Source organism: Acyrthosiphon pisum, chromosome A2, assembly GCF_005508785.2.
Source record: "Acyrthosiphon pisum isolate AL4f chromosome A2, pea_aphid_22Mar2018_4r6ur, whole genome shotgun sequence".
Taxonomy (NCBI): domain Eukaryota; kingdom Metazoa; phylum Arthropoda; class Insecta; order Hemiptera; family Aphididae; genus Acyrthosiphon; species Acyrthosiphon pisum.
In genome coordinates, this window is record NC_042495.1 from 68,321,414 (window position 1) to 68,338,287 (window position 16,874).

General features: G+C 27.2%; 1 protein-coding gene across 5 annotated transcripts in view; it reads left to right on the forward strand.

The window, feature by feature from the left end:
* The window catches only part of LOC100159754 (tachykinin-like peptides receptor 86C), a 181,816-nt gene that overhangs the window by 3,786 nt on the left and 161,156 nt on the right, over positions 1-16,874 (forward strand). For 4 of the 5 annotated variants that reach the window (XM_029490823.1, XM_029490822.1, XM_029490824.1 and 1 more), the window contains exon 2: positions 1,125-1,157. The exons of the other annotated variant lie outside the window; for it this stretch is intronic. The gene's annotated coding sequence lies outside the window, so the exon portion shown is untranslated. The remainder of the gene's footprint in view (positions 1-1,124; positions 1,158-16,874) is intronic. 5 annotated transcript variants of the gene reach the window in all.

The window sequence follows — 16,874 nt, forward strand, 5'->3', positions numbered from 1 at the left end:
CTTTGACTATATCAAAGCTGATCATCCCAAGTTTTGTTTGTTGTTTAAGGAAGAATGAAGTTCATTTTTAATGGTTAGAAAATTGTTCATTGTACTTCTATTACATCGGAATCCATTTTGTTCGGGGGTGAAAAAGTTGAGGTTTTCAATAAACCATATAAGTCGACGATTGACTATTTTTTCGAGTAACTTACATAAGGTGTTAAGTAGACAAATGGGGCGGTAGCTTTCTGCTAAGAATTTATTTTTGTTAGGCTTGAGTATGGGGATAACATAACCGTGTTTCCAAGATTCAGGGAAGACGTTACTATCCCAAATTGAGTTGTAGATGGCTAAGAGGTGGTTTAAGGTGTTTTTTGTAATCGTAACCCAACATGAAAACATGAATTTACAATTAAATTACAGTAGTAACTACAATTAGACGAATTTAGGTTATCATATTTAAAGATTAATTTCTTAACAAATGAACAAACCATTTGGAAAAATTACATTATTAATTTAAAATTGAATAAACTTTTTTAAATTAACTCCTCGATTTTTTACGAACTGATCATTATTTTACAGTTTTACTTAATAGGAACTCATTAATTGATTGATACAAATTGAATGTATTTTTCAGTAAAATTATGTCTTTGATAAAGTTGACCAAAAAAAACATTTTCTAGAAATTGATCAATATTATTGCCTAATCATAATATTATTATACATATTTCTTCTCAACTTTTAAAATATTTAGCAAATCATATGATTATGAGGTTTCTTTGTATAATATCTGTATGGTTGCATTTCATATCCTCTAGCTACTCTGAACTCTGAAGTAAGTAGGTACCTCTTTGGTTACGCACTACCATAACAGTGATATTTTACTAGGAACCACCGACTAAGATTAACAGGACTGGAAACGAACCATGATGTACAGTATATTATTATGAAAAGATCCACATCTGTTACGAAAAGTCAACGAGCCATTGTGGCACCATCTCTTAGTACTTGTCTTTTTTCATCAGCTTCATACACTGTTCTATGGATTATGACTGTTCTTCATCCCGAATATAAAAAAGTTTAAATAAAACTCTATTAGTTTGACTGTCAACGATTACGTAATATTAATGATATTGTTTCAGGGTTCGGGGCATATCGGATCTAAAATCATCAAAGTAAGTGCATAGAATAATTTTTAAAAACTTCGTAGTAGGTAGGTACCTTAAAATATTAAAATAACAAAAATAAATTAATCCGAAAAAATGTAGCAATTTAAAATAATAAAAAATAGACACTGTCCATAAAATCATATCTTATTTTGAAATATAAAATTGACCATCTCAGGAAAAAATTTCGCACTTCAATTCTGATAATATTTAACTTTGTCAAAACTGTACGATTGGATAACTTATAATCTCCCATTATAAACTCATAAATTAAATACCGTAGCAAACAACGTTGAAACAATACGACGAACAGCGTGACCGGGAATCGACTAATCATACGTTATCGTGTTGATCACACTGATGGTATTTCTCGAAACCATCGGTTTGCCGGAAATCAGTGATAGTTTGTTTTTCCTGTGGCATTATCTATTATCAGAAAGTTGGAATATTTGTATTGCCATGACCACGGGCCACCCACAACTGACGCAATGGACAGAAAAAAAAATAAAGATTATTTGATAATAACGGAAAAAATTATAGAAAAATCAGGTTTTTGTTAGTGGCTACCATCTGCTTTATCTATCTAGTAGAAATTAAACTAAAAAAAAAACTAAAAAAAACCACAGAAATACTAAAAAAAAGCACATTACAATTTCATATATGACATATTAATAGAGATGTAAAATTGACGTAAATTTTGTATGTTTTGATATTTTTGTTATATACTTTTTCATGAACTTATAATATTATGGTAACACTTATTTTTATTATTTACTGGATAGTAGGTTATTCACTATTCATGGTATTATACATTTATAACTTTATAAGTACCTACCTATATAGGTAGTGTATTATTGACTTTTTTATATATTATAAATTATTATTTCATATTAACATAAATATTAAAAAGGTACCTGTAAAATAAATTGCAAATTAATCAAATCATATTCATTACTTAGGTACCTATATCACCAACAGAAAGCCGTGAATCGTGATACTAACATACTATCATGTCACATACGACTGTCATAGACCACTATGTCGATAAAATCAAACTTATTAATAGCGAAAGTATAATTAATAGTGATGGTAAAAATTGATTGTATGGTTTATAATATTATTATCTATATAAACTATCAGTAGATAATCAGTAGTTGTAGGCGTGTTGAACATTTATAATTTTTACATTTTATGTCAACTACTCCATTCTAAAACGTTTAATTTTAGATGTCCTTTCTAATTTTTTCTGCAAAAATATATTTAAATGTAAAAAAAAAATAATCTATAAATCTACACAGTAAAAAATTACCGAACTTAAATCTCTTTTCTCTACATGTTAGTAACATGATATTTATTTCCAAAAAATTAGACTTTAATTTAAGTCAATAAAGAAAAAACATAGGCTGTAAGTCCCGAAACCTGGATATTATCATTAAACCCCGTATAATTACTATGAACACACACTACGTCGAGGTAACATCCCAATTACAATTATTTTTATTACGATAAGAACGAAATAATATAATATTAAAGCTCTACCACAGTTTCGATATACTAGTTTGTATTGAGGTGCGTGGATCACGAGTACAATAATAATAATTATTAAAGTAAGTCATATTATTATGATATTGATGTGGGTGTTGTATTACTTAAATCCAACCAGAAATTATTAAAATATACCGTTGCACACTATACTTTCATAATAATATTATTATTTTAAAATGTGTTTCCGGTTTTTCATTATAAACTACGAGAATGAACTCATGTTGGTGCGAGAGGAATCGAAAACTTATTTTGCTTTTTTCGAATGCAAGATTTTTTAGAGTAGGTACTTACGTACATTACGGTAGCTTTAAACAATTAATTTCCGAGTCCATAAGTTATGAATTTAATGAAACATAGACTGTCTGAAGTACCTCGGAGAGTTATGTCCGTTGTCGAAAAATTTTAAAAATTATTTGACGCATCAACATAATATTGGTGCACCGGAGGACGAAAATTCATCATAATATGTATTTATTGTGTGTATTTACGATTACACGACGATGTCGTATTATCTAAAAACATTAATTCGTATCCGCAAAACGCACAATAGGTTTTCGATTCCACTCATTATATCATGGTATCATTCAAAAGGTTTGTGTAGAACACCCGGAAACACTCTGTACGTAATATATTATGTATAGAGAGCCGACATGGTATCTTTGGGTACATATTATACAAACAATATTATAATGCATCGCTTGAGACATAATAGTGTACCTACGTATGATAACAAACATTTCATACTGTTATTTAAAATTGTTCACATTCTGTGACGGTGTTCGTTTTACCGTTGATACGATTTCATTAAAGTAGTAACGAAGCTCACATTAAGTTCGCTGGCTATTATTTATCTCGTCCTAGTGTAAACCAATCTCATCACGGTTTGTAATATGTTTCAGCAATTTAATTATAAGTACGTTTAGTGCCTCCCTGATTAAAAATAATGGTATTCTACATACAGTCTACACACATAGTATATGTATACTATATAGTACGTGGATATTAATATCACAATGTCATGTATATGTGTTTCTGTTATTTACTTTACAATGGCGTTTACATAATATATATATATATATACATATAAGAACTATAGGACTTAATTAATTATTGTTTATGGATTAACTGGCCGTCAATATGTCAAATTAATATCGTATCATTAACGAGTTAATATCTTATAAAATATCCTTGAAATTGTCTAGGCTGGGAGCGGTAAATTGGGTCCCAGAAAAAATTTACTACCTAGGTAAATTGAGTCCTGAAAATAAAATTTTAGTATGTTCATTCCATTTTTTTAATATCTAATCATCTTTATTAGAAGTCAAATTTTATAATTATATTAGATTATTTTATATTACATGATTTTAAGCTCTAAATAAATATATGGCATAAAAATAATTAAATATTATGTTTTCGGTATAAATTGTAAAAATAAAATATCTTATGGTATAAATTAAAATATAATATGTGTTTATTTAAATTTATTATAATATTATGTTCTTGGTAAAAACTTAAACTATAGGGATTTAACATACTCAAATCGGCTTATTGTATTAATATTGTATTGTCATTTGTTCCCTTAAGTATTGTTTTTTATCGAGTCTACTTTCCTTTTAAGATTCTGAGCGGAGCGATGAATGTATTGATTTTACAATGGTGTGTGTTTTTTTATTTTTTTGTCTATCATCACCTTTTAGGACAGTAAAAATGCTTAGATTTTCTTCAACAGTATCTTTTCTGATAGGAAAATATTGTTCTAATGGCAAATGAGAAAAATTAAAAATCCAGTCACAATTTTTTTTTTATAAGCATTTAAAGTTCAATATTAACAAAATACGTATAAATGACGACAATTTGCAAATTATTTCGAGTTAGAAATTCATGAAAAATTTTATTTTTAAATCTAAGATTTGAAAATATAATACAAGATTCCTCGTGGGTTTGTCTACCTTTTTCAAAAAAACATTTCTACAAGCAAGTCAAATTAAATTTTTATGACTGTTTTAAATTCATATTTTTACAACATTTAATATTGACTCGATTTCTCATGTAACGATTATCTTATTTTGTTGTAATTGAAAACAGAATGACTGTAGATACTTGAACATTTCACTGAATGTTTATATTGGCATTTTCTATTCACGATAAAATATTGAAAATAATTGGACTCTTTTTGAGCTGTTTACGGACATTGTTAGTTTTAAATTTTTTTAGTTTTTTTTTCTATAAATATCAATAAAATGTTATTTGTTGGGTAAAAAAGTGTGAAAATTTAATTCAAGGCTTCTGATATATTGTAGCAATAGCAATAAAAATTATTAAAAATACATAGGCACAATTTTTTTTATAAGCATTCAAAGTTCTAATTTTGACAACATTTATCAAACTTAAAATTTAATCACTATTTTGTAGTTACAAATGTATAAAATGTTCAACTTTTATAGCTAAGTATTGAAAATTTAAAACATGGTTCCACATATTATATAGGTAAATATATAAATTACTTTATTCAAAATAATAACATCAAATATACTTAGTAATATCATAGGCTAATATCATAGGCTGGATTTTCACTCAGAATCGTTGAATTCAAATTTAACACAATCCATTACAGTGACCCACTTGTAACCTACTGTACAGCAGAGTGACATCCACTTGCCCACCTTTTTTGTTCTGTGCTTCGTAATTTTATATGCGTTTTTGACTGTACAGCTAGTATTGTTCGTTAACAAAATTAAAATATTAGGATGAGTGCTGTAAAAGCGTCAATTTAATACTTTAATGGAGAATAATATGATTTGCAACCATTTTTCACACGGCGGTAGCTGCAAATGCATACCAAATATTTGGGTGAAATGTAGCATCAGGTGAGATATAACTATATAAGTGTCGAGTATATTATAATCGAAAAAATTGGTTGTATGGTCATTAAATCATCCACAAAACATTAGCTAACTCGAAATCCACGGTAAGAATAGATGACTACACACCCACACACACACACATTATCACAATCATTATTATATTTTTTTGTAATTTTTGCTATCTATCAGTGCGTAGAATTAATTGGTGTCCGGGCGTTGTACTGCTATAATAATAATTATGCTCTCGGGCCGAACAGGTAGGTAAGTGGGCTTATAGCCAGGACCCAACTTACCTACTACTTTTTTATTCCGTGATTTAACAACCGCTTTCAAAATGTATATCTAATAAGTAATAATATTGTTATTGTGTGTTTTTTAAAAAATGTTTTAGATAATTAAAGATAATTTAAGAGATGAAATTAAAACCGGTGGGTATAATTAATAACAAACAACATATTCTTAGTAGGTACCATAAAACGTTTAAAAAAAAAAAAAAAACCATCATTATTTAATTTTGTTCACACAAACGATTTATTTATTTAGGGGAAGACATTAAAAAAAAAAATATTATGTTACAAATTCATATAAATACTTTAGTAAATTCAGCTAAAAGTTAGATAAGGTTATAAAAGTTTAAGAAATTTTTTTTATTATTATTATTTATAGTATCCCGTACTTAACTAGTAAACATTTTAAATCTTATAGCATATAAACTATACCTAAATAATTTAAAAAATTGACACAAAATCATCAGAAGTTGTTCAGAAAGTTTAAAATATTGCTTTGGTTATAATTATAGGATTCATGGTTTCTATGTAATACTCGTTCAAAATTATTAAATGTAATCGATGGTATAAACATATTGACACTAAATATGGTAACATAAAAATAAAACAAGTAGGTATACCACTTTATATCATGCATTGGTACCTAGTAATTTTAATTTTTGTACATTTCAAGATATAACAAATTTTTTAAACAACAGTGAACAAATTAAATAAAAAATAATTTTTTGTCACGCCTGCACCGAAAGTTTGGTTTTCGACCACGGTTGAAGCGTTCGAAAGCAACCTTTTTCCGTCCAGCGGGCGGAAAAGAGGAAATCCCCAAAAGTGCCGGGTGGAAAAGAGGAAGTCCCCAAAAGTGCCGGCCGCCGGGCGCGTATCCCATGCACAACCAGAAACTAAAATGTATACCTACCACGGTCCTTCCAAAACATAAACTTTTGGTTACATCTTATATTTATAGTATAACCTCCTTGCATGCCGCATTAAAATTTAAACATATTTTGCAGAATAGTCTATAATTGTTGCATAGATCCCTGCATAACCTTTTCCATGAACGCAGGGGCGTGACAAAAAATAGTATGTGTGGCTCGCGCGGGAAGGCCATTTCCCGCCCTTGCCGCACAATATACTATAGTAGGCTTTTCAGCATTTCGTAGTTATTACTATTATTAGCTTTTCAACTTGAATTTTTTTGTTTTAATATTTATTTTTATTACTTAATAATTTGTGGTTTTGTGTTAACTATCACAATAGTTATACATTTCAGATCTTTCTTTTCAATTGTTTGCATGATAAATTGAAATTCTTAAATGCATATACATTACCTATATAATAATATAATTATTGTATATGTAATATGTATTACTATTTTATAAATGCGTATATTTAAAGTGTATAACGTTAAAATAAAAATATTAGGTTTAATTTGTAGAAGAAAATTATTTATGTTTCTGTATTTGCTTAGTTATAAAACAACACAATATGGGTAGCTTGGCTTGGCGCGTTGGCTGCTACCAGTCACAAGTGACTGAGAGTAAGTAACGCCCGCTGCTACTAGTTCCCGGATGGGGGAGCACCTGGGTTCGCATTAGTAAAAAGCTTGCCACACATACACGACTTTACTTACCTACTGTAACAACCGTAACAACACCTTACCGTTACCAACCTTACCTACCACAGTTTATATCACATACAACAGCTAATGGCCTTAGTCGCCGGGCTAAAAAAAAAATTATTATTTATCTATATACTTTCATATATTATTTATTTACTATATTAGGTCAGAATTTCAGATTATCTGTAGGTGTATAAATTTTAGATTCTGAGTGGAACGATGAATGTATTGATTTTACAATGATGTGTGTTTTTTTATTTTTTTTATTTTTGTGTCTGTCATCACCTTTTAGGATAGTAAAAGTGCTTGGATTTTCTTTAACAGTATTTTTTCTGATAGGAAAGTGAATCTAGATGTTACTTTGGGGGGTCAAAAGTGAAAATTTTCCAGTAGTTTTTAAAAGCGCAGTGAAAAACAAAAGAAAAATTAAGAAAAAACGAGAATTTTCACACAAAATCTGTTTTCGAAAATATCGATTTTGGTTTTTGGTGTAACTCTTATAAAAATGACCATAGGTACATGAAATTTTGACTGAATGTTTATAACAGCATTTTCTATACACCATAATATTTTCCACATATTTTGATTTATTTTGCGCTGTTTACGGACATTTTTAATTTCTATTTTTTTTAGTTTTTTTTTCTATAAATATCGATAAAATGTTATTTCTTGGTTAAAAAAGCTTAAAAATTTAATAAAAGGGTCCTAGTATATTGTTTCAAAGGTACATGAAAAAAATTAAAAATCCATAGTCACATTTTTTTTTTTATAAGCATCTAAAGTTCAAATATTGACGAAATACGTAAAAATGACGAAAATTTGCAAATTATTTTGAGTTAGAAATTCATGAACAATTTTCTTTTTAAATCTAAGATTTGAAAATGTAATACAAGATTCTTCATAAATTTGTCTACCTTTTAAAAAAAAAATATGTCTACTAGCAAGTCAAATTAAATTTTTATGAGCGTTTGAAATTCATATTTTTACAACATTTGATATTCACTCGATTTCTCATGTAACGATTTTCTTATTTTGTCAGCATTTTCTGTATACGATAAAATTTTGAAAATAATTTGACTCTTTTTGAGCTGTTTACGGACATTGTCAGTTTTAAATTTTTTAGTTTTTTTTTCTATAAATATCAATAAAGTTTTATCTGTTTGGACAAAAAGTGTGAAAAATTAATACAAGGCTCCTGATATATTGTTACAACAGTAGTTAAAAAATATTAAAAATGCATTGACACAATTTTTTTTTATAAGCATTTAAAGATCGAATTTTGACAAAATTTATGAAATTAAAAATTGTATAATTATTTTGTAGATAAAAATTTATAAAATGTTCAACTTTTATTACTAAGGCTTGAAAATTTAAAACAAGATTCCATGTAAGTAGTTAATTCTGTTACCAAAAAATCTAAAAAATACATAAGCACAGTTTATTTTTATAGTCATTTTAATTTCAAATTTAGACGAAATTACATATTAAAAAACCTAGAATAACTATTTTAATTATTTTGTTATGATTGTATAATATTATTCGTGGGTCCTTGAATCTTCTAAAGTATAATATTATATATGATAGTATCATACTATCACGGTTTGTTGTTGATGTATAACGCGTTATAAGTACCTAATGGATATTATGATATGATTAATTTGGAATTTATTACAGGTACCTATTATAGGTCAATTTTTTTTTTAATAGGTACCATAGATTAGTTTATAATATGTCCATTACCTAGACTGACAAAACGTCTCCACTCAGAATCGTTTTTCTTATACAGTGATATTATATCATTGAATTCAAATTCTTATATAGTTTTAAGAAAAATAATATATTATATATAATTAATATTGTAACTTATTTTTGTAACTTTAATATTGTCTACCCACAATGATTGGAATTTTGAACCCATCCGGTATTCCAAATGCACACAACATTTGGACGCTCGATATCCCTTAAATTATTCCATGTTTGAAAATTAAAATATAATGAGTACAGAGCTTTTATTAAAAAATATGTACGCGATAATAACATACGGAATTATATACTATACTATAAAATATCTTTATTTTTATAAAAATACATTTCAAGATTTCCTGCCTGTAATACTGTTAATAGTACTTTTAATAATATAGAATAAATACAAATATTTCAGCTATAATATTATAATAATCGTTCTACATTCAGTATTATCTCCATAATGTTTGAGTAAATTATTATTTTATTGTATTTTACGATGCAAAAATTGAAACATATTAAATTAAACCATCGTGCTTTATAGTTTGTAAATATGTAGGTGGAAAATATTAATTTATTGCAATATTATGGCAATATTGCTTTTTTGGAAATCTAAATATATTTTTAAATTATACTTAATGTTTGGTTCACTGTAAATTATTAATTTTTTAAAAAAAAACGGGGATTCTCATTTGAAAAATAGCAGTTTCAAGTTTGTATATCGCTACAAAGCACTCCTTAAGTAGTACAAAAAATGTCAGGAATTTTATTTGAAAATATGGTTTTTAAGTATAGGTATATAAAAATTTAAAAATATAAATTATATTCATTATTAAATTAAGAAATAGAGGTTAAATCTAGTATTTATGTAAAATATGTATATCAGTTGATGTTATTGTTAAAAAAAAATAAACTAAAAGCATCTAATGATAATTATTAAAAATACAAAAAGTGAACGTTATTGATTGTGGTTATAAAAAAACCTTTTACCAAGCGGTAGAAAGCAAAGAATAGATTTTTGTTTTGAATTTAACAGACAACAATGTTTTTGATAAATTATTAAGCTAAACGTTTTGAATTTATTTAAACACGAAATATTGAAGATTGTAAGTAAAATATTTTGTGAATGAATTGAAAGTATCACATGTATCTGTTTGTTTCTATTCGACTTTCAGAAAAAAAAAATGTTTTACTCTTAAACCCTTCAATCACGATTTGTATTTGAACCACAATATCTAAACTATTTGTTGAGGGGGGAGGGAGTCAGTAAATTTTAAAGTATTTTTAATAATTGTTGTAGATTAATATATGGACCAGCGATATAATTAATTACATACCTATATCACAGATAACGTACAAATCAAATCGTGTCCAGTTTAGTCCACATTAGTGAACAGTTAATAAACTCGACAGGGTGTCAGGGTATATTAGCTATAATGAAATTATTTGATGTGGAAAAGTTAAATGGTATTTCCACTTACCCAATACATCTGATACATAGTTTAATTTTTGACCTAAACATAAAATATTCACTTTCCTTTAGGTAATTCAATACAATTCCACATCAATATTTTAATACATTTCTTTGAAATATATTATATTTAAAATTTAACTTATTTCATATTTCTTCTATAAAATAAATATTTTAATAGTTATGTTATTAAGGGTTAAACTTAAGTAGGTATACCTTTATTATAAATCCAAGTATATTTTAATAATCCTCGCCCTGTGTTTTGAATTTAAATTTTAGTACGATCCACCCTAATTATATTTTAAATGTCCACTAATAATTTCAGTCAATAATGGTTTATATCATTAATAACATGGTTTTTTTGTTACGACTTCCCTTGTGAGTATAAGGTTTAAAATTTACCTTTTTGATAATGATTCATCAAAAATGCACATTCTAATTTAACAGCTGTATAATAACTAACTCGCATTTACCATAACATAAAATAATAATTACAACCCAGCTTTAATATATTAAATATAGGTACAATCTATATTAATTAATTTATGATCACAGTTTGAGGAAAACTTCTGCCATATATCAGTTATTGAAGCATTTGAGTGGCTTACGGTTATAATACAATAATATATATATATATATATATATATATATATATTTATATTCCTTTATAAAATGAATGTCTTAATTCTCACGTAATGATTTATGATATACTTGTGCAGTGAGGAGGAACTTTATTTAAGGCACGTGCTTCAGTTTAAAGAATGGCGGGTGTCCTGGAGACTAGGGGCATTTCACATAATATAATAAATAATTTATTAAGAACACACTAAGACTAATCCAATCTTTCTCAGTTACCATTTACGTAAATACTTAATCACTTATATAAGTATTTATAATGACTAATATGAATTATTATGCCTCATAAGTGAATGAAGTTCGCCACGCTTTACATAATATATCTTTCTCTATGTTTCGTAAGCAAAAGTCGAAATGACTACAGTCTGCCTATCTGTGTTCAAAACAAAAACTTATATTTTATTTCCTATATCTAACTTTATAAACTACTGTTCGAACGAAACCCTTAGAAAACTGCCCACACAACAACAGTTTGAATATAGTTAGTATTATGTTGAATAATTACATAAGGACAAAAAAATTTGTAATACTAAAAAGCAGTTAATTTACGATTTTGTGTTAACTTTGTTCGAATGATTCACGGTCACAAAACTTGGGCTGGGTCGTATGAATTTAGCCAACCGACTTAACGTGTTTACTCTTGCGGGCAGCTGCCAGTGAACGTTTATCTTAATCGGATTTCGTATTAACAACTTTTTGGGGAGAAAAAACTTGTAATAGGTATACCCTATTTAAAGAAATATAATATAATAATATATAAGATATATTTTATAATATTTTTAATTTAAGTGAAATGATATATTGCTGGTAATTTTAGATTCTGAGCTGAGCGATGAATGTATTGATTTTATTATGATATGTTATTTTTTTATTATTTGTGTGTATACGCGTGAAAAGTAGGTAAAAGATATTTATAAATATTTGAAAATTGAAATGTTTTTTCTATAAATACACGATTTCTTAGAAGTTGTTATTTATAATAGCTGAAAAATATTTTTAAAAAATGCACAGGCAAGGTTTATTTTAAAAACATTTTAAGTTAAAATGTTGACAAAATACATAAAAAAATCGAAAAAATTTTCAAATTATTTTGTAGTTAAAAAATTAAAAATTAAAAACAAGGCAATTAATTGAAAAATAATAATATTTATAGTTATTTTGATGTAATTTAAAAATATAATTTGAAGGTACCTACTTGACGCTTTTAAATAATATTAATTCATAGTTCATAGTTCATACATATAATGACATTTTTAAATGCTATGTTTTCGGCCATAACTCCGCAATAACTCCGCCTAGGTACTGTATCACTAAAACTAAAATAAATTACATTGATTGCAACAACATCATCAAATATACCTAGTTATAAAGTCTGACCGTCATTGCAAAAAAGAGTTTTTTGTATATATCATTGAATTTAAATTTAACTCACCCGCAATGAATGTGATAGTGACCCGCATGATACATACCTAATGTACCTCAGCAAAATGCTACCCACCTTTGTATCAGATGAAACTTTTTATTGTATAGAATTACTTTCTTCTTTCGACTTAGATGAAGGTTTGTGGTATCAAATTGATTCTAGTTTGTACTTTGAGAGAGGTCTGAAGTTAAAATTCCCTAGTACTTTACTAGTTGATCGGGAAGAAAACAAAAATTGAAATGTTTAAGCGAAACCTGTTTTCGACAATACCAATTTGGTTTTTTGTTGTAATTTATTTATGAGAAGATAACAGCAGAGACTTGAAATACTTACCAAATATTTATATTGGCATTTTCTAGACATGATAAAATTCAAATAATAATTTTCCTCTTCTATTATTATATACACGTTAATAATTCTAATTTATGTGATTTTTATTCAGCTTATGTATAATAACATATTTATTCCTAAGTAAAATGCTTGAAAATCTCATATAAATTTCCTCACAAGTATTTTTTATAGCAATAAATTAAGAAATATCAAAAATATATTATCACTTTTATGTTTTATAATAATATTATAGTTAGAGATATAACCTTCATATTTCGAGGAAATTTGTCAAAATCTTCAAACTATTTTGGAGCTAATTATTCATTCAATTTGTATACATAAGGTTTAAAAATTCAATACAAGGTTTCCCATAAGATTTTCTTCTATTAACTTAAAAATAAGTTTAGTGTAAAGCCACATTAATGATTTATGAATGTTTGAGTTTCAAATTGAGACGAAATTCGTCAAAATTGCAAATACTATTATATTCTTAGGTATTGACTCAAAAAGTTACAGCAGCTAGTAATATTGTATGAAATTATATTATTAAAATTATTATACAATAATATAATATTTGGGATTAGATACAGAAATTAGACAAACTAACTTTATTACTAATAAAAAGATAAATTATTAATAGCAATCTAAATATTTAACAAAATATCCTTAGAAATATTATAAGCTAACGCACACATCGTATACAATACGTATGATTACGTATATTACAATATCATGATTTATGATTTAGTTAAAATGTGCACTGCCCTACTCAATGATGAGTTACACACGTCACCTATAATATTATACAGTAGAGTGACATTCTCGAGTTTTTAGTTTTTTTTGAAAATTAATCAACAACTTTAAATTTATAAACGTAAAAAACTAACACTTAGGATATATTATCTACCTTGCAGGAATAACCCCTCTAAAAGTAAGAAGACTACAGATTGCCGTCAAATACGAGATAAAATTAGCATCGTAATCAAGTCTAAATCACATTACTAATTTACAAAAATGAACTTCACTATTGAAGCACTACAATCTCAAGACCTCCGATATCCTCCTTTCACGTTTCCCTGCATTCACTCAATAGTCACCATAGTGAACCTATCAGAATTTAAAAAAATATTTAACTAAAAGTACAACCTATAAGCAACACATCTCCAAATTTTACACAATTTACCTGGAAAAAAAATGTACACAGATGCCTCAAAAAGTCACGTGGGAGTAAGCTTCGGTAATCTGTAATAATATATAACTTATATACTATTAGCTACCCAATACAAGTTCAATTTTTACTGCGGAATCATACGCAATCCTCAAAGGTATACAATTAGTCATAAACTCAAATGTTCCAAAAGCAACAATTTTCTAAGATTCTCATAGTGCGACAAACAATATCGAAAATGTGTATAACAGTAACGATATAAATATTCAGATACAAAGTCTGTTACAATATGGAAGAGGAAACACTATTCAGTTATTCTGGATACGCGGCCACTCTAGTATCATAGAAAACTATGTTAAACTATATTAAATGACTGATAAGGCAGCAAAATATGCAATTTCGAATCATTCAGCAAGAGCAGTTCAACTCGTAAAGAAACGAGATGTAATACCCTTAATAAAACGTAATTGAATTAATATGTCGCAGGTAAACTAGTCCCTTTACACGAAACTCCATAAAATCAAAAAATATGTATTCATTTGCCACATCTGCCAAACCTTCCAAGAAAGTTCGAAGTCATTCTAACTAGACTTGGGTTCGAGCACACACAAATAACTCATAGTCATCTAATGAGCAAAATAGACCCAATATGTCCATCATGTGGCACCTGTCTTACAATCAAACACATAATGACATATTATTATAATATTTTGTAATTGTTGAAGACGTTAAAGTCTTCTTATTGTATACATTTTAAAATGACAAAATAAAGTATTACATCTATATTAATTATGAAATGTAGTGAGTCATTTATAACATTACACGTCATATTGTTTAGTAAAAAAAACCATTCGTCCATAAATATTATGAAATAAACAATCGTTCTATCTTTCACATCCGTCCAACATTTTACAATATTGAATTTGTTTATTGATTGATATAATATAATATTGATAATGAATAAAAAATAACCGATAAACATAAAATATAATTATTATTAGTCAATATCAAACAAAAGTATTTCAAGCGTAAAACCTACATAATTAAAAATAACAATCAGTACCCAGTACTCATACAAGATGGTTTTCATTGAAATTCAAGTAATTCAACACACAAATAAAAATTAAATGTCAAGTTTAATATTTATAAGACGTATAACACTCTCTCTCTTTCTCTTTATATTCATATCTTTCTGCCTCGTCTATCCACACTCGATTATCTCCGTTGTTCTCGATATAAAATTAACCCTTATCTACCGTTCCATTATTATACATAAAACCATAAATGTATGGATCATACCTTAATATACACATTATTATATTCCTTTGCTAACAACGCTTTCTTCTTCATCACTTGAAATGCCGTAAGGTTAATACAAAAAGGTTTATGTACTATAATATAGTATATTATTTATATATATTATATAGTTTTAATATACCTATTATATTCCATATAAGTCTGTTGTATAAAATTGCCTTGTAGTATTCTCATAGAATATAAAAGCTCAAAGCACTAATAACGTTAAAAATAATTCCGTTTTGGAACTGTGCGTGTCACTGTAAGGCGTGGATATGTTGCGTATTATTTTGTATTGATGCATTAAATTTGAAATCTACGTATTCGACAAACGATTCTGAGTGGTTTTAGTCAAATAATATGCGCTTTCTGAAAAAATCGTAAGGGAGTTCAATTTACCAATTAAAATATAATATTCAAAATACAGGACTATTTTGAAAATTTCGTAAAATTATTTCCCAAAAAAACTCCACAGAAAAATATCTAAAAAAAAAAACAAACTGTAAATTTTATCTCTTGATCCGGACTACAGACATAGCCAATAAAATAATATTAAAAGTATATAGCTATTAAATATTCTTACGTAATTAAAGTGCATAATGTAGAAATATAAATTTGGTTGTTATGAAATTCGAGATATTATAATATCTTTATAGTTTTAATGCTTTTCGTTATGAGATTATTATGGGTGTTAGCCATAATTTGGAATTGTATAAACCACATTTATGACGCATTGACGCATAGTGAAAATAATTTATTGTATAGACTTAATCTTGATATTATGTGTTTCTTCTTTGGCAAAGCGCCGTTGTTGTGAACATTTAAATCTTAGATATTATTGGAAAACTTGTTATTTTATATTTTCATCGATGCGTACAAACCCGGATTAAGGATCAATTGGGCCCCGGGACACTTGCCCACTTTTTTTTTCTTGAAAACTGTATTGGACGCGTTAAAAAATATATTTTGGGGATAATGATGGGCCCTAAAAATCAATGGGCCCCGGTAGTGGCATATTTAGGAATTTGTCATGGGGAGGGTCCAAATAATTTTTAGAAAACAGCACTTGGGGGAAAGGCTAACCACCAAATTACCCTTTATTAAATAAATATACAATATGTGTATAAGACGATTTGAAATTTTTGAGTTTTTAATTATTAAATGAAAATATGTACAAAACAAATTAAAAAAAATTGGGTAAGTGGATGTCGCTCTGCTGTACAGTAGGTTACAAGTGGATAAATATATAATGGATTTATTAAACTTGAATTCAATGATATAATATATCGTATAAGAAAAACGATTCTGAGCGGAGACGGTTTGTCAGTCTGGATTATTTTATTATTTT